At 41.0% G+C, this 20,922-nt stretch overlaps 2 protein-coding genes across 3 annotated transcripts in view; one reads left to right on the top strand and one right to left on the bottom strand.

Annotated features, from left to right (window-relative positions):
* Positions 1–20,922, top strand: part of CMSS1 (cms1 ribosomal small subunit homolog) — a 177,394-nt gene that overhangs the window by 97,719 nt on the left and 58,753 nt on the right. Inside the window, exon 2 of one of the 2 annotated variants that reach the window (XM_053386183.1) lies at positions 772–820. The exons of the other annotated variant lie outside the window; for it this stretch is intronic. The gene's annotated coding sequence lies outside the window, so the exon portion shown is untranslated. The remainder of the gene's footprint in view (positions 1–771; positions 821–20,922) is intronic. 2 annotated transcript variants of the gene reach the window in all.
* FILIP1L (filamin A interacting protein 1 like) overlaps positions 1–20,922 on the bottom strand; it is a 152,935-nt gene that overhangs the window by 93,197 nt on the left and 38,816 nt on the right. The gene's annotated exons all lie outside the window — the stretch shown is intronic.

The raw sequence follows: 20,922 nt of genomic DNA, 5'->3' as shown, positions 1-20,922 counted from the left end.
CATTCAATCACCTGCTAAATTTGCTTGTTCTGAACCTTTTATAATAAAACATAAAAATATAGAAATACAATAATGTTTTCTTGAGAGAAAATAAAAAATTCTATTTTCCTGCTTCTTACTCCTTTCCCTGTCTAATTTGTTTTGCTATAAAATAAATAAGAATAAAAATAATACTTTAAAATTGAGCACAAAGTTGAGTAATTTTTAAGCGTTATAAAATAGCATTGACTGGCTCATCATAAAATATAAGCAATATCTTAGGCAAAAGATGCAGGTAGTAGAATGGAATATAAGATTTATTTATTTAAGTGCTAACAAACTCTCATGTGTCTTTGTTTGAATATTTTACATAAGCGTGCCAGAAAACAAATACCACCCCCAACCCATTATGCTGTCAACTCAGAATTTAGAGTGCTGGTTTTTAGAAGATAGGCCCGAACATAAGTGGCTTTATGAATCCCATGTGGGGTTTCCCCCCTAAACATTTATGGTTTTTTTTCTAAACACCTAAATTAGCTTTAATTTAATGGTCTCTGGGGTGGGTGCTTAAGACAAGTTTCACTGCCTTAATTAATTTCCTTTAGTTTGTGCCTAAATTTCCTTTAGTTGTGCTTTCCTTTTAATCTCAGTCTTCGGCTCTTGTGTCACTCACATTTTTTGAGTACAGTTGGGTGGGTGGAAGGGAGTGTTTCCTGGTTGGCAAGATATCATGAAGACATTGTTTTGGAAGTGTTTTGAGAGCGTGGAACTGATCTACTGCCTTTTTTCTAGGTAAGAATACTGTTTGTGTTGAATCTCATACGCAGGACGCTCTTATTCCGTAATGTATGAGCATCTTTTTTTATTGAGGAGATGTTAATGCCCACAGAACTATTTTTGTACCAGTTGAGTGTGGCTCTTGGCCATGGCCATTTTCAGATGGCACAACTATGGTGAACGACCGCTGAGGGGGACATATGGAAAGTCAGTTGAATGTCAGCATGTGTCCTGTGCTTCATTGAGATTCCTGGTCCTCAGGCTTCCTGATTGATATGCATGTGTAAACTCTGTTGGAAACACGCCCAGGAAGGCCCCCAACTTCCCAAGATACCGGGGCGTCTCTCTGGTGGTCCTCCCTGGCTGTAAATCTCCCTCAGCCCAGAGAGTCCGGTGATAAGCAACCCCTCCCTCCTGAGAGGAGCACACTTGTCTTCTGGCATATCATAGCAGAAGAAAGAATCAATCAGTAGCTCTAAACTGCTTTATTTTACAGTCTATATACAGAGAATCCATCATCACGTCTGTGCTCTTTGAGCATCAGTACGGAACAGCCACAATTTCAGAAGTGAAACTAAACTTCCAACAGTACTGAGACTTCCTGTCTCATGCTCTCTCAGACACTCACACAGACATTCAGCTAAGGTTTGCATGGAAATGTGATATAATATAATGGTTTTAAATGGCAACACCTCACATTTGTCCTCCTTTGAAAAGCAACAGAACAAAATTATCCATGGACAAATGCACCTGATACTATAGCTCCATAATACTAAGACCATGAGGTCAAGCAACAACACTCTCTTTCCAAATCTTGGACTATTTTTATCTATTCCTCAGATTTATAACATAGCTCTTAGGCAAGGGTTCCTGAAGCAACTTACAAACACAAAAACCTGTACAGTAGTAAATTACACAGAAGAACAACAGCTTAGCAGGTTTTAAAACAAATAGAAATTCCATCAGTCATATGTAAAGGAGCAGCCAATGATGAAACTACAGCAGAAATGTCTATAAATGAAACTCCATCTTGGTTGGAGTTCATTTCTGAAGTTACTTACCAAAGTAATAAAAATTCAAGTAATTAGTAGAAGGGAGCATAACTACATATAGTATCCTTAGACCGCAGCCCCAGTTTAAGAAGATGGCCAAATTGGAAAGGATTTGGAGAAAAGCTGCAGTTACGACAAAGTTGTCCTATTAGACGTGACAAGTATGTGAAACCGTTTAGCTGCAAGGTAGGATGTGCTGGCGGTTTTCAAAATGTTGTGGAAGCATTCAGAATGTTATAGGGAGATGGTGAGTTGATGAGTCCGAGCAGTTTTACTGCAAGGTGCTTCATTAAATCACACAAAAGAGATTTCTTTGCACTCCTCTTGTGGCCTTGAGAAAATTGGGGAGCATAAGGAATTCTGACCTTACGTTATGTGTTGGCTTCCACGGTATAAGGGAAGCACAGAACAGTGTAGCTATGATACTGCTAACTGTGGCTCAGAGGGGTCACGTATCTTCCTAACGGATGTCATAAAACACTTTCATGCCAAACAAAGCATCTTTATAGTGTACATTTTTAAGCTTAAATGTTTTTATACAATAAACTTTTGGAGAGCATTCCAAAACCAACTAAATTCCACAGCAAAAATAGTCAGACTGTACTGTAGAAAAGAAACTTGGTATAGAAATGCTAATCAATGTAAAACTGGGCTTATAATGCAATCTTGTTTTAGCCATTCTGTTCCCCATATCTCTTCTTTTCAAGTGGCAGTTAGACACAATGTTGATGTTGTCCCCAAAGAGACAAAACTCTTTCAGTTCACAATTAAGTTGGGGAAAATGAGAAGTTGGCTGAGAACATGAGTTCATTTCCCTTTTTCCTTCTCTCCTCACTTCTTTTTATTTTAGTTGAGGATATAGTATACATAACTACAGGACTGAATTACTTTCTACTTGTATATATTCATGAGGTCCAAGCATGAGGTAATAATGCAGGAGACATTTTAAATCCCTTCCTAAAGAGTAACTGAAAAGCTAATATTGCAGCCTTTCCTTTATCTGTTAGTTGGTAGTTTGTAACTGAGTATGAGTCAGAATAACATTAGAGCTTGTTTTCTGCATTATTCTTCTGGTCTTTGCCCTCTTATAGAAGATTAAAGGTGTAGAAAAAATGTAATAAAGCACGAAGACTTTCATGTTTACAAGCTAGAGGATATCTTGCTGAGACTTTATTCTTCTTTCATAATGCAGAATGTCTCATGTGCTTAGTTAGAAATATTTTTATAGTTAGAAACTATATCTTTAGTTGGAAAAATAATAATCCTGGAAGTTATTATCATGAGAAATTAACTACAGAACTCTACTGTTTGTCAGACTATATGAGGGCCAGGAGTTGCAAAACTGTCTGAAGAGGAACACTCTGCTAGTCAGTGTAGGCAGTACTAACCTAGATGTGCTAAGAGGAAGGCATGCTTGGCAAACCCTCACCCTGATCAACTCCTGCCCAGAAACCTATGTCCCCACGTGGAAGGATGTGCGGATCCAGAATTGGCCTCCACAGTCACTTATGGACTCACTGTTAGGACCATGTTCATGGAAGACAATCTTACTTGGCCACGAGTGATTGCCAAAGAAGAAGAAGAAGAAGAAGAAGAAGACGACGACGACTAACTTAGAGGTGGTGTGACTCAATATGAGGCAGCATCCCATGTTCCTATGGATTTCTCAAGCCAAGAAATGCCAAGCCTGATACATGCATATATGGACCTGCTCAGCTCCTGTGTTCTTGAGAGATTTCTTGGCCTAACAGCTGTCTTACCACAATTTCCTCACCCAACTTGGTAGCCAGACCTCCTTCCCTTCACAACTGCATTTTCCTCCTCACTTCCCTGTCTTTGTCTATAGGAGTGAGAAGCCCAGGAAGGACCAATGGCAATCCCAACAAGAAGAATCATAAAGGGCCTCTTCAGTATTTACATTCTGAGGACACTCAGCCAGTGGAGGAGGGCCAGTGAAAGGTGTGACCAGGAGAGGCAGCTTAGTCTAAAGAGCATCCCAAGGTCTAGTAGATAAAAGAGTCCTGGGGAACACATTCTAGTCCCAAATCTGAGGTTCCCCACACCTGCCCTGGAGAAGTCCTTTGGAAGCAAGGGCAGGATGTAAATTTATTTATTTTTAACCCCTGATTAATCACTCAAAGGATATATTTTGTTTTAATTAGATGAGCCGTGGACCTGGGTGATATATCAAGATATCACCCAGGCCTTGTATGAGGAGCAGACCGCGATGTTGGCTTCACTCAGAGGTATATCACTTGTGAAACCGCCACCACTCCTGAGTCCCTCTGCTAGCAACTTCCTCCAGCTAGCAGAGGGACTCAGGAGCGGTGGCGGTTTCATGAGTGATATATTGCTGAGTGAAACCACCATCCCACTCTGCCCTCATACTGCACAGAGGGAGAAGAAAGCTGCGTTGGTGAGGCACCAATACACCTTGTTCCTCCCTCTGCATCTTTTAACTGCTCGGCTGAGGAGTGTGCGGTTGCCTGTCCCCTCAAGGCCAAGCAGTTAAAGGATTCCCCAGCCCAGAGTTGGCTCCTGTGCAAGTGGGGAAAGCACTGAGGATGACTCTGCTGGGGATGAGGAGCCCTCCCCATCCCCGGCAGAGCTGCACAAAGGATCCACGCCTTGTTTTTTTCAACATCACGATATATCGCCAGACTGCAGTGTTTGGCTGGCGATATACCACGATGCTGAAAAGCTGATATTGCCCAGCCCTAATGGGCAGAGGAATACCACAGTTGTGGAATCATAGAACTGCAGAGTTGGAAGGGATCCCAAAGCTCATCTAGTCCAACTCCCTGCAATGCAGGAATCACAGTATCCTTGACAGGTGGCTATCCAACCATTGTTTATGAACCTCCAATGAAGGAGAGGACATCACCTTCTGAACAGCTCTTACCATCAGAAAGTGCTTCCTAATGTTTAGCTGGAGTCTCCTTTCTTTCCATTCAAACCCATAGGTTCTGGAGCAGGAGAAAACAATCTTGCCCCATCTTCCATGTGACAGCCCTTCAGATATTTAAATACAAAATCAGGTTGATAAAAATGAAAGATGACTGTTTGCACTTTTTAAAAGGAAGTTTTGTAGAAAAAGAGGTGGCAGAACTCACCACAAACACCCCCCTTGTTCTCTTATAATGACAATGGTGCCCAACTGAGAGGTGCTGGAACTGAGTTCTGGAGAGTTCCGGCTGGAAAAAAAGCCCTAGATAGAATTAAATATTTATTATTATTCTACTAAACTTGTTTTTTTTAAAAAAATGCAAACAGTTGATTTTCACTTTTATCAACCTGATTGTATTACACTTTGCTCATGTAAAGAATAAAAAAACCTAGATTGTAAATAGATTACATCACTTGTTCTCTATTGCTTATATTTTGTAACTGAATAGCAATTTAGTGCCAAAAATATGACTCGAACGATCAATAGGAAGCAATCTGTACAAGTTTATACAAGAGAGGCATATATTTTGTTCTTTAATCACAGCGCTTCAAATGCCTGTTGTTGTTGTTTTTGTAAGCAGATTGTTGCTTGGGGAGAAGTCACCTTTTTGTTTTTGATGATGTTAACCAAAATAGCGTGTTTAGCTGTGGAAGGCCCTGTGATATGTAGACCCCGTGGCTGTAATTACAAGTGTTTTCCATTAACAAGACAAGATTTCTATCATTTTATTAGCAAATCCATTAGCTGCTTCAAAGTTATAATGTGTATAAAGTAATGGTTCCATAATAATTTTTCAAAAACTTAAACTTCAGATCTCTCACAAGAGCCCTGACATCCCAAAGAGCGCTTCCTTGGTTGATCCTCAAGCAGGCCTGACCATTTGTGACCATTTGGTAAGAGGTTTTGCAGCTGTGAAGTCGGTAGAGCATGAGACTGTATCTCAGGGTCGTGGGTTTGAGCTCCACGTTGGGCAAAAGATTCCTGTATTGCAGGGGGATTGGACTAGATGAACCTTGTGGTCCCTTCCAACTCTATGATTCTATGATCAGCTGTTCTGTCCTGACTCCAATTTTATGTTACTTTATGTTACTTTTTGGGACGCAGGTGACGCTGTGGGTTAAACCACAGAGCCTAGGACTTGCCGATCAGAAGGTTGGTGGTTCGAATCCCCGCGATGGGGTGAGCTCCCGTTGCTCAGTCCCTGCTCCTGCCAACCTAGCAGTTCGAAAGCACATCAAAGTGCAAGTAGATAAATAGGTACCGCTCCAGCGGGAAGGTAAACGGCATTTCCGTGCGCTGCTCTGGTTCACCAGAAGCGGCTTAGTCATGCTGGTCACATGACCCGGAAGCTGTACGCCGGCTCCCTCGACCAATAAAGCGAGATGAGCGCCGCAACCCCAGAGTCGGTCATGACTGGACCTAATGGTCAGGGGTCCCTTTACCTTTACTATGTTACTTTTTAACGTTTTCAGTTCTGATTCTTTGGAATAAGGTAGGCTAGAAATTTTACATGGCTAAATTTTAGTTCCTTTTTCTTAGAACTGATACACTGCAATAGATAACACATTTTAGAAATAACCAAAGGCTGTTGGAAAAAGCAAGAAGAAGGTATAATACAATCCCAATTCCCTCCCACCCCCACGCTCACAGATGCCAGTTCTGGCTTCTGCTTCCAATATTATCGTGTAATGCTATGTGTGAAAAAGATTCTTGAATTTTGTTAATTTGTTTTTAGATATATTTAGAATTGTTATAGTTTGGGAATGTGATTTTTTTCGGAGTATTTATCATTTCTATGGATGTAGGCTTCCTCAAGTGCAGTAATACAGATAGATAATATGCAAATTAAAAAATGAAATGAAATGAAGATGGTGTTTGGCTACCACAGATCAGTGCAACACAACCAACAATACAATTGTGTTCCTGATACAAAGTGAGAGCTAAAAGCATGTGCCAAGTAAAAAACTAAAACTGGACTTATCCAACTGCAGACCACACATAAAATCATATTTATTGTAAGGGAACCAAGGGCAGTATCCAACTAAATAGTTCCACTAATGTGCTTGTACTTTGGACAGTTCATAATAACTTCCCCTCCCTCCTATTTTGCCAGGCACCCTCCATGTCCCCTAAATTTGTTGAGTGTATTTGTGTGTGTGTGTGTGTGCGCACACATGCCTCATGGTTTTATTTTATGTAAACATAAACTAACCTACACTAGTAGCAAGATTGTGACTCTATAGGCTTTTTATTTTTTTAATAAAGACCGTTTTGTAGATTTGAGGATATTTTGATTTGTCACAGTCTTTAAAATAAACATCCTTAAAACAGTCTTAAAAAAGCAACATCCAAGTTATTTTGTAGCAAGTCGATGCCTTTATGTTCTTATTCTGTTCAACAAGAAATGGCAACTTTCCCTGTTGCTCCTGCCTTCCTAAGTAAGATGTGTCAATGTTGTGACTGCTTGCTAGTTTTCACCAAACAAGGGTGGGCTGTTGCAGAAACTGTGTATGGCATTTCAAAGAGAAGTGTGAATGGCAGCCATTGGCACGGGAAGGATCGAGGAACCACAGATTGTTTTCTCGTTGGCGAGAGAATGCTCAAAGCAACATAAAGTTAATTGAAGAATTCCTTGACAGTGAAGTCAGACTCAAAATAAGCACTTGGGATCTGTACTTTTCTGAATGTGAATTATCTGTAAGCAGGAGTGAAGTTAAAACAGTTTGAAAAGAACATGCTTTTAGCAAACATAACTGGCTTGTGTTATGAACTGTCCCGTTTCAATTATTTGTCAAAATAATATGGACTGGCAGTAGGATCTCTAATTAGCTAAAGCTTGATTTATTGAGCTGGCCCCATGTAAACCATGATGTCATGCTGCGCTGCACAAAATTACAGCTCTGGTCTCACAGTTTAGGTAGTTATTTTTAACTTGGAATGCCCCAGTTTAGTACATCTTGGCTTTTTAGCTTCATGAACTTGCTGTGTTCTTTCTTCTTTCCTTTCATCAAAGCTTTATGTTGTACCATATTAAACCCGATAACAAAGTCCAGCGCAACAGTTTCTGAGTACCTCTTTGGGCTCTGGGTAACAAAATGATTAAAAACTGCATGATTAAAAACTGATAGTTTGAGGAAAGAAGAATGCAAATGAATCGCTATATGGCATATGCCAAGTGGTTGCATCATGATTACGTCTGTAAGTGTGCAACTGGGAGCTTTAAAAGCATGATGTAATACTTCAATGTTTCCTACGATTTATTTTTCTAAAATAAAGGCACAATCTAGCCAAGTGCTGAACGCTTCACTTTCTTTCTGAAATGGAGAACTTGAGCTCGGTGAAGCTGAAGGTTGAAAGATTCAGAACAAAGAAAGTACTACTTTATGGAGTTTATAGTTAAACTTTGGAACTCACTCCCACAGGAGGCAGTAATGGTCACCAACTGGGATGGCTTCAAAAGGGGATGAGATAAATCCAGGGTAACTAAGACTATTAATGGCTTCTAGCCAGGTTGGCTATCCTCAGAGGTAGTATGTTTTTGAACTCCACTGGAGGGGAGAATGCCTTTGTGCTGAAATCCTGTTTGCAAGTTTCCCACAGGCATCTGGGTGGCCACTGTGAGAAGAGGAAGATGGAGGATTTGGGCCCTTTTATTATGTTCTTACAGAGCACATTGTACAGTGGTACCTCGGGTTACATACGCTTCAGGTTACATACGCTTCAGGTTACAGACTCCGCTAACCCAGAAATATTGCTTCAGGTTAAGAACTTTGCTTCAGGGTGAGAACAGAAATTGTGCTCTGGCGGTGTGGCAGCAGCAGGAGGCCCCATTAGCTAAAGTGGTGCTTCAGGTTAAGAACAGTTTCAGGTTAAGTATGGACCTCCGGAACGAATTAAGTACTTAACCCGAGGTACCACTGTATTTCAGTAAATGAGCCCTGGTTCCTGACTTCCCAGTTACAGGACAAATTTGCTATATAACCTGGAGATGCTACTTAAAAGCTATGCTTGTCCTCTTTACCATTAAGGAGCTGTGGATAGTTGCTCAAGAGATGCAAAGGCAAAAAAATGAAAAGGGAATATTCATCCCAGTTAAAGAAACAAAACTGGAAAGTGTAAGTAGAAATGTAGGGAAAGAAGAATTGAGCAAGCAGTTTATAAGGCAGTCACTCCACTTCTGAAGACCATGCGGGCTCCTTTAATAGCTTTTGTGGAGGAAGACAGTCACACCTATTGCAAGAGGAAAGAGATCTGTAACTGATTTTCACAGAGCTGTCCACACTCAAGGGGAAGGGCTGTAGCTCAGTGGTAGAGCATATATGCCTTTTGTTCCAAAAGGTCACAGGTTCTAAACACTGCACAGTGCTGCTTCTTTCTAATTAATCTAGCTCGGAAGCATCTGCCGGCTTTTTGCTGTAATAAACATTGATTGATTGATTGGTTGGTTGGTTGGTTGGTTGATTGAGCTTGGAAGCATTGATTGGAGATGACACTGTGCATATGTGGTGAAATGGTATCTGGTTCGGAGGCTCTACTTGTGTGCTCCTGTGTGAGAGCACTTAGCTTGGTGGGCACAAGGGAAGGGCCTTTTCAGTGGTGGAACTCACAGAGGAGAAAGCTATCAATTGCTACTTATCGTGATGGTTCTATGTAACCTCCAGTATCTGAGCAGTATGCCACTAAATACCAGTCACTGGTAACAGTGGAAGAGTGCTATTGTGCTCATGCCTTGTTTGTGGGCTTCTCCTAGGCATCTGGTTGGCCACTGTAGGAAGCAGAAGCCTGGATTAGATAGGCCTTTGGTCTGATTCAGCAGGACTATTCATCTGTAAACTCTTTTCCAGTTGTGATATTCCAAGGCGCATCACTAGGCCCTGAACGTATCTGCTCACTGCTGTTTTCTAACTGGGCTACTGTGTTTCTGGTGGTGTTTTGGGGTCTTACTGGGTTTGGTGTTGCCTTAATGTTATTTCTGGTTGCTCTTATTTTACCACTTTTATTGCCATGTGTTTTCTTTTTAAAAATTGATTAGAGATTATATATTGTCATCTTATCGGTGGAAGCTGCCTTGGGAGAAATTGATCCTAAAGGACAGCTTATAAAAGCTTTAAATTGATAAATAAATGCTAATTGATGTAGGGGGCACTCCTGTTACCACTGAGGCTAGTAGTAACACAGAGACAGCAGTTGGGGAGTTGATGGAACTTTTAAGATACCAGGTTTACTCAGTAGAGGTCAAAGTAACCTCCGTTGGCTGCATATGGTTCCAGATAACAATTCATGCACGTGTCCAGAAGCTTTTATTGTGTTCATATCAATGGTCAGTAAATGAACTCCTGGAGCTCTAAATATGACCCGAGGCCTGTACTACTATGCCATGTCCCAGTCTGGGTCATTATGACATATGTAGCAAATTAGAGAGCTTAACACTGTGCTCTTATTTCCATATAAAATTTAGTTGAAGAGCTTGCTTTCTAGGAAGAGAGAGAAATTTCAGTTTTATGAACAGCAAGTATATTTTCGGATGCAAGAAGAAACACCAGCAGAAGCAGCTACAAAACAAGTAAGCAGACAACAAGAAGCTAGAACCAAATCGATGGAAAGCATTATGGAATAAGTACGGTAGTTTTTCACCTCTGCTGGAAAGCACCAAGGCAGCAGTGATGGGGAGCCTATGATGCTTAAGATATTAGACTCCAGACCCCATCAGCCAGCATGGCCAATAATCAGGCATGATGGGAGCCAATGCAACAACAGCTGTATGGCCACATGCTCCCTATACCTGCACCTAAGGGAAGAACAGCCCGAAACAGCTGTAGGGAGTTGTTTCCATGTCTCCTTCTTGCAGCCAATATTCAAACTAAGCTCAGCTTATAGAGCACTGACAAACCATGGGTTCAAAGCAAGAGTGATGGTGTATCTAAAAGATGTTGGTCCCAGACCATTAAAATCTTTAATAGGAGGCACCTATGGGCCTGGAAGAAAACAGGTAGTCAAAGCTAGTTCTGCAATACCCGTTAAATATATTGCCACTCTGAATCTGTCAGGAGCATGAGCAGCAGCATTCTCTACCGCCTGCAATTCGAGTTGCCTTTGGAAGCAGCCCACTACATCAGTTGCAGAAATTTGTCCTAGAAGTCACTAAGATCATGGAAAACTGTAGAAAGATTCATTCTCTCCAAATGGGGGTGGGGTATACTTAACAAGTACAGTTTGTCTATTTGGTAGATTTTTTAATCCCTCTTTTAAACCAAAGTCCTCAAAACACATAACAACATTTACAAATAAATGTATAAATGAAGTTAATAAAAGATTCCGAGATGTTGTTGCTATCTGCCTTCCATGACTAGGACATCAGGCTCTAGGTGTCCTCAGGTGGGGAAATTGCTAAGCCAACTGTCAACATAGTGCTATATGTTGTTGGGCTCCAATTCCCACCAATCCCAGCCAGCCTACCCAATAGATAAGGATGCTGGGAGCTGTAGTTCAGCAGCTTCTGGAAAGGCATCACATTAATGACCTCGGTGCCAACTCATCTGTCACTGTTCCTGAATACCCCACCAAAACACAGGGCTTCCTTTCAATTTTACATCCATTGGTCTGAGCTCAGCTCAAGCCTGTTGCTACCTCACATTCACCACAACCACCAGACCTGAGATAGCTGCTCCTGGATGCTTAGTGAAACATAGAGCTGGGTGTCATCAGAATATCTGGCTTTATATCATTTCATATCATTTCAGAGGACAGCCTGCTGACTGAATAATGGGGGTGGGCGGGCGGGCGGTGGAACAAAAAACGATGTAGGAGACAACATAGGATTGAATATTGTGGAGGTGGGTATGGTTGGCTATAGGAACACTCCACAATGCAACATTTTGTTGCACCTCTCTCTTGTAGGTATTAAATAGCACTGGTGATGACACCAAATCCTATGGCATGCTGCAAGACAGTTCCCAAGGGGTTGAACCAAGGAACCTAAGCATCTATACAGTGGTACCTCGGATTAAGTACTTAATTCGTTCCGGAGGTCCGTACTTAACCTGAAACTGTTCTTAACCTGAAACACCACTCTAGCTAATGGGGCCTCCTGCTGCTGCTGTGCCGCCGGAGCACGATTTCTGTTCTCATTCTGAAGCAAAGTTCTTAACCCGAGGTACTATTTCTGGGTTAGCGGAGTCTGTAACCTGAAGCGTATGTAACCTGAAGTGTATGTAACCCGAAGTACCACTTTCTGATATTTAAACTCCTGCATACATATTTATTTATTTCATAAAATGTATACACCACTTGATTGTGAAAAAACAACAAAGCAGTTTACAAAAAGAAAAAACAATAAACTCGAGAAAAAATCACAACCATACTTTAAAACATACAAAAGTTAAATTCATCACGTACTCCTTATAACAGCACAGTAAAGTTGATCAGAAATATTTGAGGTGTTGCTTTGTTGACTCCAAAGAAAGCGATAGAAGGTGATGCTTTTGCTAGATAAACCTCCATAGATGAAAATGCTTGCAAAACTACAGGCTGAATGCTGTGAATCTAGTATTTGTTGGGTAGCTTTGAATCGAGGCGAGTATACATCAGCCACATTAGTGATTATGAAAATAACAGCAAAATTCCAGTTTAATTGATGGGTACTTATGGTTTCTGACTCAAGATATAAATTAAATAATGGTTCCAAATAAGAATATAAAAGTTCTGTAATTTTAATTAATATAACATGTTGAAGAATTAATCAAAAATAGCAGATATGCAGCTATTTAAGCTGCTTAAACAAAATTTACATCATATGTTTCTAGATGTTATATCAACTGCCTTGCAAACCACTGACATGTTTGTGTTCTTCCGTATTAAAATACCAGTTACTAACTGGAACAATACATTGGTTTCTGGGGAGGGAGGGGGCCTTTAATATGTTGTGTGTTAGCCTGCAGAGAACGAAACATGCAACATAATTGAAAATGTAAAATTGCTTAAACCTAGCACACAGTGGCGTAGTGTGGGTTGTCAGCACCCGGGGCAAGGCAAGTAATTTGCGCCCCCTAACCCTAACCCCCACGCTACGCCACAGGCCCCCTGCACCCCCACGCTACGCCACTGCTAGCACATATAACTAGAGTTCGCAAAAAGCAGATGTTAAGTTCAGCTCCTTTTATAGGATTAAAATCTTCCTGGTGGTGTTTTTTTAAAAAGTAAATTTTCTCTTTCTTGGATATTGATCACTTCACTGTGAGCCACCTCTTTACCTGAAGGAGTGCTGACCTGCTTAGCGCTGCTTAGCACTACACTAGGTTTAAATAGTGTGACAGTATGGGGAAAGCACCTCAAAGTGCAAGTAGATAAATAGGTACCACTCCGGGGGGAAGGTAAACGGCGTTTCCGTGTGCTGCTCTGGTTCGCCAGAAGCGGCTTAGTCATGCTGGCCACATGACCTGGAAGCTGTACGCTGGCTCCCTCGGCCAATAAAGCAAGATGAGCGCCGCAACCCCAGAGTCGGTCACGACTGGACCTAATGGTCAGGGGTCCCTTTACCTTTTATGGGGGAATAAATATGGAAGATGGAATGTAGGAAGGGGACTGGACATATCGGCCAATATCATGTTCTTAACTTCCTGACCATAGTCCCTGGTGCGAAGTAGCATTCCCAGTTGTGCTGCCTCACTTATTTTACACTGCTTTTGTTAGATTGAAATATTATTCTGCATTCCTCAGAAAAACGCCTGCTAACTAATGTAGCAGTTGGATGCAGTCATGGTAGTGACACTTGCTACCTTGAAGAGGAATTGCATTTTCCAGCAACAAAATCCTGTAATTTTATATTGTTATTTTGTCAACATAAGCATAGGGGGTAATGAGGCTTTATTGTGTAATACAAAATATAAAAATGGATTTTTTAAAAGACAAAATTATAGCCCTCCGTTTTTCTAAATCACAAATAAACGGTAGCATGCAAGCAAATGCATAGTTTTTAGGAGAATTTTTTGTTTTCCGTCATGTGATGAGAAATAACTCAATTGGGACAAGGGAATATTTCCTTCATCCATGCATGATTAATATTATTGCAATTAAAAGCGACAGGGAGCATAATTCCAATATGTTTCTTGAAGCAGTCTTCCTTTACTAGATGCCTGCTTTGTGGTTTCAAAGAAATCTGGCTTTGAGTAGTATGAATCATCTGTAAAAAGTTGAAAGGAAAGTGGAAGAATTGCTGTTCTGGATCATAACATGATCTTGTTTCCAGCAGTGCCCAGCCAGATGCCTCTGGGAAGCTCAAAAGGGCATCATGTTGATGGATTTGAATTTTGTCCAGCTGAAAAGCCATCACCCAGTTTAGGTGCAGTCACCTAGTTCAGGGTGGAGGGTGTCTGAATTAACTTGGCTTATCGGATTGAGAACCATCCCTGTGCCTATAGTCTTCTTCCCCACTTTGTCACCCCATTCCTTCTGAGCATTTGCCCAACATTAATGAAGATATCCACAGTTTACCATTATTTCCAAACTGGGAAATTGTGCTTTAAGCACTACTTACAAAGCCGTTTAAGAAACCTGGTTCCTGGTTTAATAAGCCATAATACCTGTGTGCAAAGAATGGTACAAAGAAAGTGTGTTTGAAAGAGACTTATTGGGAAGAGTTTTGGTGGTTAGATGGGCAGAAAATAAACAGAACCAAGGTGCAAGTGTATACAGCTGCCCACTTCTGCAAGAGCTGGGGCTTACTAGAATGGTCTGTGCCCAGAGAATTACAGATCCTGTATGTTTCCAGAATGCTTTGGGATATTTAGGTGGAGACATTAGAGATGATACTGTGCATTTCCAGGTGGTCTCCTTAAATTGTTGCTTGGCTTTGGCAATTGACAGCGCTGCCCAAAGTGCCATCTTTTCAGTTTTGAGGAGATCCTTCTGCATAGTTTAGTGAAAGGCTGGTAGGTGGCTTGAACGTAAATGATAGAAAATTAATGACCAAACCCTTTTGCAGGCATATGTGATGGTGGCAATAGTAGCAGCAGAAAATATATTTTCCTTCTGCTACCTCTGTGTTAGCTAGATCACAGCCTTCTCAGCTGTCTTGTTTTGTCCCAAAGAAGATACTCCAGAAGGTGAAATGACTGCAGCTCCCTCACCCCCTTGATTCTTTATTGATGAAGTTGCTTCAATCTAGTCCCATTTAGTGGCAATTGCTAAGGCAAGCAATTTCTAGAGGAAACATTCTGTGCCGACCTTTTTCAATCTGGGTTCCATCCAAGTTTGGGGCCTACTACAAGGACAGAGCCAATCATGTGGGTCTTTTTACTTGATCAGCATCCAGCCAGGAGAGAGTAGGAAGGTGCTGAATGGGTATGAAAGTCTCAGGCTTATGAGATTATACTGTTCATGTACACTCTAGAGCAGTGAGGGAACTCACCCCTGTGTGGAAGGGACCTAAGAAGAAGAGAACAACAATACAGTCGTACCTTGGAAGTTGAACGGAATCTGTTCCTGAAGTCCAAAATGTTCAAAAACCAAAGCATGGCTTCTGATTAGTTGCAGGAAGCTCCTGCAGCCAATCAGAAGCCACCGAAGCCCCAGCGGACGTTCAGCTTCCAAAAGAATGTTCGAAAACTGGAACACTCACTTCTGGGTTTCCATCGTTTGGGAGCCAATTTGTTCAGGAGCCAAGGCATTCGAGATCCAAGGTACGATCGTACTTAGCATTTATTGCATCCCTCTAATGCAGGTCAGACAAGAGACTTTATTTTCCCTTGGTAACACACCTCAGTATCTTATTTTGCAACACTATATTAAAGACACCTGCTTCTTGGAAGAAAAGCAATGACAAACCTAGACAGCATCTTAAAAAGCAGAGACATCACCTTGCCAACAAAGGTCTGTATAGTTAAAGCTATGGTTTTCCCAGTAGTGATGTATGGAAGTGAGAGCTGGACCATATAGAAGGCTGATCGCCGAAGAATTGATGCTTTTGAATTATGGTGCTGGAGGAGACTCTTGAGAGTCCCATGGACTGCAAGAAGATCAAACGCATCCATTCTTAAGGAAACTAGCCCTGAGTGCTCACTGAAAAGACAGATCGTGAAGCTGAGGCTCCAATACTTTGGCCACCTCATGAGAAGAGAAGACTCCCTGGAAAAGACCCTGATGTTGGGAAAGATGGAGGGCACAAGGAGGACGGGATGGTTGGACAGTGTTCTCAAAGCTACCAGCATGAGTTTGACCAAACTGCGGGAGGCAGTGGAAGACAGGGGTGCCTGGTGTGCTCTGGTCAATGAGGTCACGAAGAGTCAGACACGACTAAACGACTAAACAACAACAAGGGTCAAGTCGAGAAATAGGAGCATCAATCTTTCCCCAGGATCACTATTCCTTTTATGCACCTGAAAACTGGAGTTTCACCACTCTGTTCAGTATTTCTTGACCTTGCTTCCTATTTGTTAAAGGTGGGCAGGGTTCTTGTAGCAGACTGTGAGTTTATCATTCAAAGGATTTGGCAAATTATATGCTCTGTATAAATATGCTTACAAAGTATTTGAAAAGGATTTGGTAATGGAAGATCTCTAGGGGAACCATACACAAATGTACCAAAAGGGTGATGTCCACTCTGCCTTTTGTAGCGTGCTAGAAGGAAGAAGTTCCTAATATGGAAACGTTGATAACCATTGCTGTAGCTGATTTAAAATAGGCACAGCCTCCATCTCAAGTGTGGGTGCTATATTGAGCCTGTGCTGTTAAACTTGTTGCCAGTTTAAATGTAAGCAAAAATTCATGGTTGGATATAACTAATCTTTCTTTTTGTTCATGAAGTATAACAGGTTTAGAAATGGTAACTTATTCATATGAAGAAATTGCTTCCAGGCCATAATTTTATATGCCAAGTTTTATTTAGGAATTGCATTTTATGGCCAAATGATAAAGTATTGGAAAGCAGGCAGATTCTTAATTGTAACAAACTAGTTGCTATAAGAGTATGAATGTAATTTAATGTCACTGGAACTAAATATTTACTTTTCAGTTTATTTAGATCAACTCTGTTCCTTTTTAAACTTCAAATTTCTCCATTCCATCTCTTTGTCAACTGGCGAAGTCTCCCCTAACTCATAATCTTGGTATCTGTGATGTTAAAGAAACCAGAGTGTGAGGTCGAAATTTCCATTGCATAGCTAGACAGGAATTTGAAAGGAATAATGCCAAAATCATTTAAACAATGAATTTATAGGAAAGATGACTCAATCGTCAATTCCAATTCTGGAGAACAGAATTAGTTGTATAATTTTGGCTGTACAGATTCCTCTTCATATGATGAGCAGGGGTGAAACAGGGTGAATACTTTTGCATTGATTGTGCCTCTCTCTTTAACTTTTCAAGCAGAACAGAAATGAAACACATTTTTGTGTGTTCAGTGCACAGAAGAACTACCCTCTCAGCTTCTTTCGTGCTTTCCCTAAAAAGGAATACTCAGATTACAGCAACATTGCCGGTCTTGTGTGTGTTTTTTCTGCTGATGGATGCATCAGACTTGTACAGAAGGTGGAAAACAGAACTCTTGCTGCATCTCACATTCATACCTTCTAAGGTAAAGGAGAGATGTGTCTACTTTAGATGGGGCTTAGAGCTCCACGTTGTTGGTGGGGGCAGGGGCTCCTTCCACATTTCCCTTGACAAAAAATTGGCGGATATTGGGAAACTGAATGCCCCTCCTCTTTCAAGTTTCTCCCAGGCTCCCTGTCCCCTTTCTCGTTTCCTCAGAGTGTCTTGCCGTTCTCTCTTGCCCACTTCTGTTTGGAACCCCACTGATTTTCTTTTGATTTTTTTGCCAGAATCCTTAAATCTTTGCTAGTAGATTTGGCAGTGAAAAGAAAGAAAGACATTTACCTGTCATGAATCGTACCCAAATTGCACTTTTAGCTTACTACAAACTCCTGTGCTAACACAACAATATCTGACATATCCACACATCTGAGAAATTAACTTATCCAGCTTTTGTCCAGATCTTATACTCAAGGATGGCCAGGTGTTAAGACAGTGCTTGGAATCCCATGGGGTTTACAGCACAATGGAGAAAAAATTCCTAGCTCTGCATATTGGGGTGAAAGAGTCAGGTTTTTGTCCAGTTGGTGAGAAAGGGAGAAGAGGGTTATGCACTCTGCCTCCGGGGTTTGAGTGCCTCATTCACTAATCAAAATACAATCCCTGACTAGGGAACTTTGTTATCTCTGTGCTACCCTGAGGAAAGATATATGAAATTTGTCAGTATGCAGAAGACCACTTGAATGAACTTCTGTGAACTGGGTCTGCCAAGTAGTTTAAATACTTAAGTGCCAACAGTAAAGCTCTTAGGTATCTACCTAAGAATTAGACACGTGTCCAAACTTCTTAGTTATGTTTGCCCCACCCCAAGAAGGAGGCATTTAGAAATTTCTGAACCTGAAAGTTCTCTTTAGACAATGTCGCTAATAACCATTCATAGACTTACCTTATTGGGGGAGGGGTTTTTTGCCAGAGATGCAGTGTTTAATAGATTCCTATACTATGTCCTTATTTGCTTAGCAGTAAATCTTACTGAGTTCAGCAGGATTTAATTATATATGTAGGACTTTGAATTTAAACTTCTGGAGACAAGATTGACATCTCCTTTTGTTAAAAGTAGAGGCGATTGTTAAGAGCTGCATCCTGTTTACTACTCAAAAAGTGGGGAACCAATACATTTTAAAACATATCTTCATTAGTAAATCACACACACCAATTCAAAATGCATAAAACCAGGCACACCAATAGCCTGCAGCCAAATCATAAGGTATGCACAACATTTAGAAACTTTGTGATACATTATGGAATTATATTCAAGAGTATGTCAAGTGTTCATTGTTTTATGCAAGCTATCAGGTATATCTGATGCCACTAAACTCAAAATAATCTCATGGGAGACCATGCCTCCTGTGGGAGCAAGTGCTGCGCGAAGAAGTACAGACTTCCCCCCATCCGCACTTATGTGAGGGTTGCGTTCTGGGCCCTGTGGACATAAGTGAAAATCACATAAGTGGGGAGCACCCTCTAAAAAGCCTGTAAAGGTCCATTTTTCCCTGTTCTCCAGCTCTCTGTTCAACTAGAACTGAAGCCCTGGGGCCAGCTAGAAGACACTCAAAAGTGGCGGCAGCTGCTGTGCTCTGCGTGCATCAGCTGCTAGGAAGAGAGGCTGAGCAGCCTAAACAAAGACCCACTACACCTCCAGTCTCTGGGGACTGCTTTGCCCACTGCCATTTCCTTGTATTTCTTTATTTCCCGGTGCCGTGTGTCTACACAATAGCGCACAGTCGCATGTAAGGGGGAGGACCCCTGTCCCTTCTTTTATCTGTCATGAATCTTCCAACGTTCAGTGTCATTGGATGTCCATGAATTCTAGCGTTATAGAAGGGGGAGATATAAATAATTTTGATTTCAGGCATCTCTTTCCTATAGACAGCACGTGCCCCAGATTAAAGTTATCTGAAGTTTGTCACAAGGAGCTATGAGATATGTCTGTCTCTTCCTTCCTTTCTCCAGAACTGGACAAATATCTGCAATTACAGCCTAAGCCTAAAAATAATGCTTTCATTTTATTTGAAATTGTGTTTATTATAATAGTGTGGGTGTCTCCCTCACAAAGCCTTGTTGCCAATGAAATACCATATCCCAGGGCTTTCATGTGATACGAGCTTCCATGGCAAATTTGTATTTGGATTGCTGCAGGCAGTGCTTTTTCCTGGGGGGGGGGTGCCGGGGTATGCATACCCCTAAATATTTTGTGAATCTAAGTTTGGCCTCATTGAGGGGCAGTATTTCAATATGAGTAGGAAAATGAGAGTACCCCTTAACATTTTTTTAAAGAAAAAAAGCACTGGCAACAGGAGAGATGCATTACACGCCCCCCCCCCAATTCAGTCCTGATCTTGATTATCTTCCCTCCATGTTTAGATGTGGAAAAACTCCCTATTTATGCCACATGCAATCATGCATGTCTAGTTTGGCCCTCTATTTTGTTGGATGACCCTGAGTTTCACTATCATGTTCCTCTCTTATGTTTTGAGGGGTGAGGGCTCAGAAAAACCCCACAAACCTAAACCTAAAAAATCCCCAGATGTTTTCACTTTTCCTCATAGGGTTGGTGTTTCACCCCCTTGATCCAGGATTATTTTCCATTTCTGAGGTCTGTTATATCCTTTTAAGATGGGACAGCCAGAACTGTATGCAACATTCCAAAGGTGGCTGCACCATGGACTTAAAATTAGACTGTAGTTTTCCCAGAGTCCTGTCTTCAAATAGTCCAAGAAATTCAGCGTCCACTATAAATGTGCTAAGCTAGTCTACAGTAGGCAGGTTACATAACTGTTCTAATTCCACTGGCTTGGAAGGGAGGTTGCAGTGTGCTGTCATTATGTATGTGAACCAACTGTGTCCTTGGCTGGAGTCTAAAATCAGCCAGTTTGGTCCAAGAAGATCTTGTTAGAAAACATTGTTCTGTCAAAAGGGAAGTGGTGTGGTGGTGTGGAGTGGGAATCTGGACAGAGTTGGATTTGCTGTTTTTATGTTCTTGAAAGGCATGGAGACATTATGGTGATAAATGAAGTATTAAAATTAAATCTTAGATAGACAGAGCCCCTCATGAGAATTTCTGTGGTGTATGTATATGTTTGCATGACGAGTTTTCTCTTCAACCATAACCTTATTTGAACAAATATTTCTTTGCTTTCTTTATTGCTGTCTTTGTAAGCATTTAATATTTTAAAATGGAATTTTATCCTCAAATAAATCAAAGCAGCTCTAGGATAAACGTTGAATATATATATATATATATATATATATATATATATATATATATATATATATCAGTGAGTTAGTATAAATTACTGGGAACATGTATTATTTCTAAGATGTATGTACATTTTGAGTCATCTTCTTGTTCATGATGGATTTTTGTTTTCGTTTCGCTAAATGTTTAATATTGTGTATTATGAGCGGTTGCTATGGCAGTGGTGGGACAGCTTCCCCCACATTGCAATGTTATGTTACAGTGACGTTGGTATAATTTTAGTAATTTTAATCCCACAGACAAACTGCTTTAAATACTGTGGTCTTTTTTCTTTTAGTTTATTGTAGAGTGATTTGAAAGTCAGCTGAATGATTCAGCAGCAGCTG

The sequence above is a fragment of the Podarcis raffonei genome, chromosome 4 (genome assembly GCF_027172205.1).
Source record: "Podarcis raffonei isolate rPodRaf1 chromosome 4, rPodRaf1.pri, whole genome shotgun sequence".
Classification (NCBI taxonomy): domain Eukaryota; kingdom Metazoa; phylum Chordata; class Lepidosauria; order Squamata; family Lacertidae; genus Podarcis; species Podarcis raffonei.
Note: the sequence above shows the minus strand (reverse complement) of the source record. Positions and strands in the feature narration are given on the sequence as shown.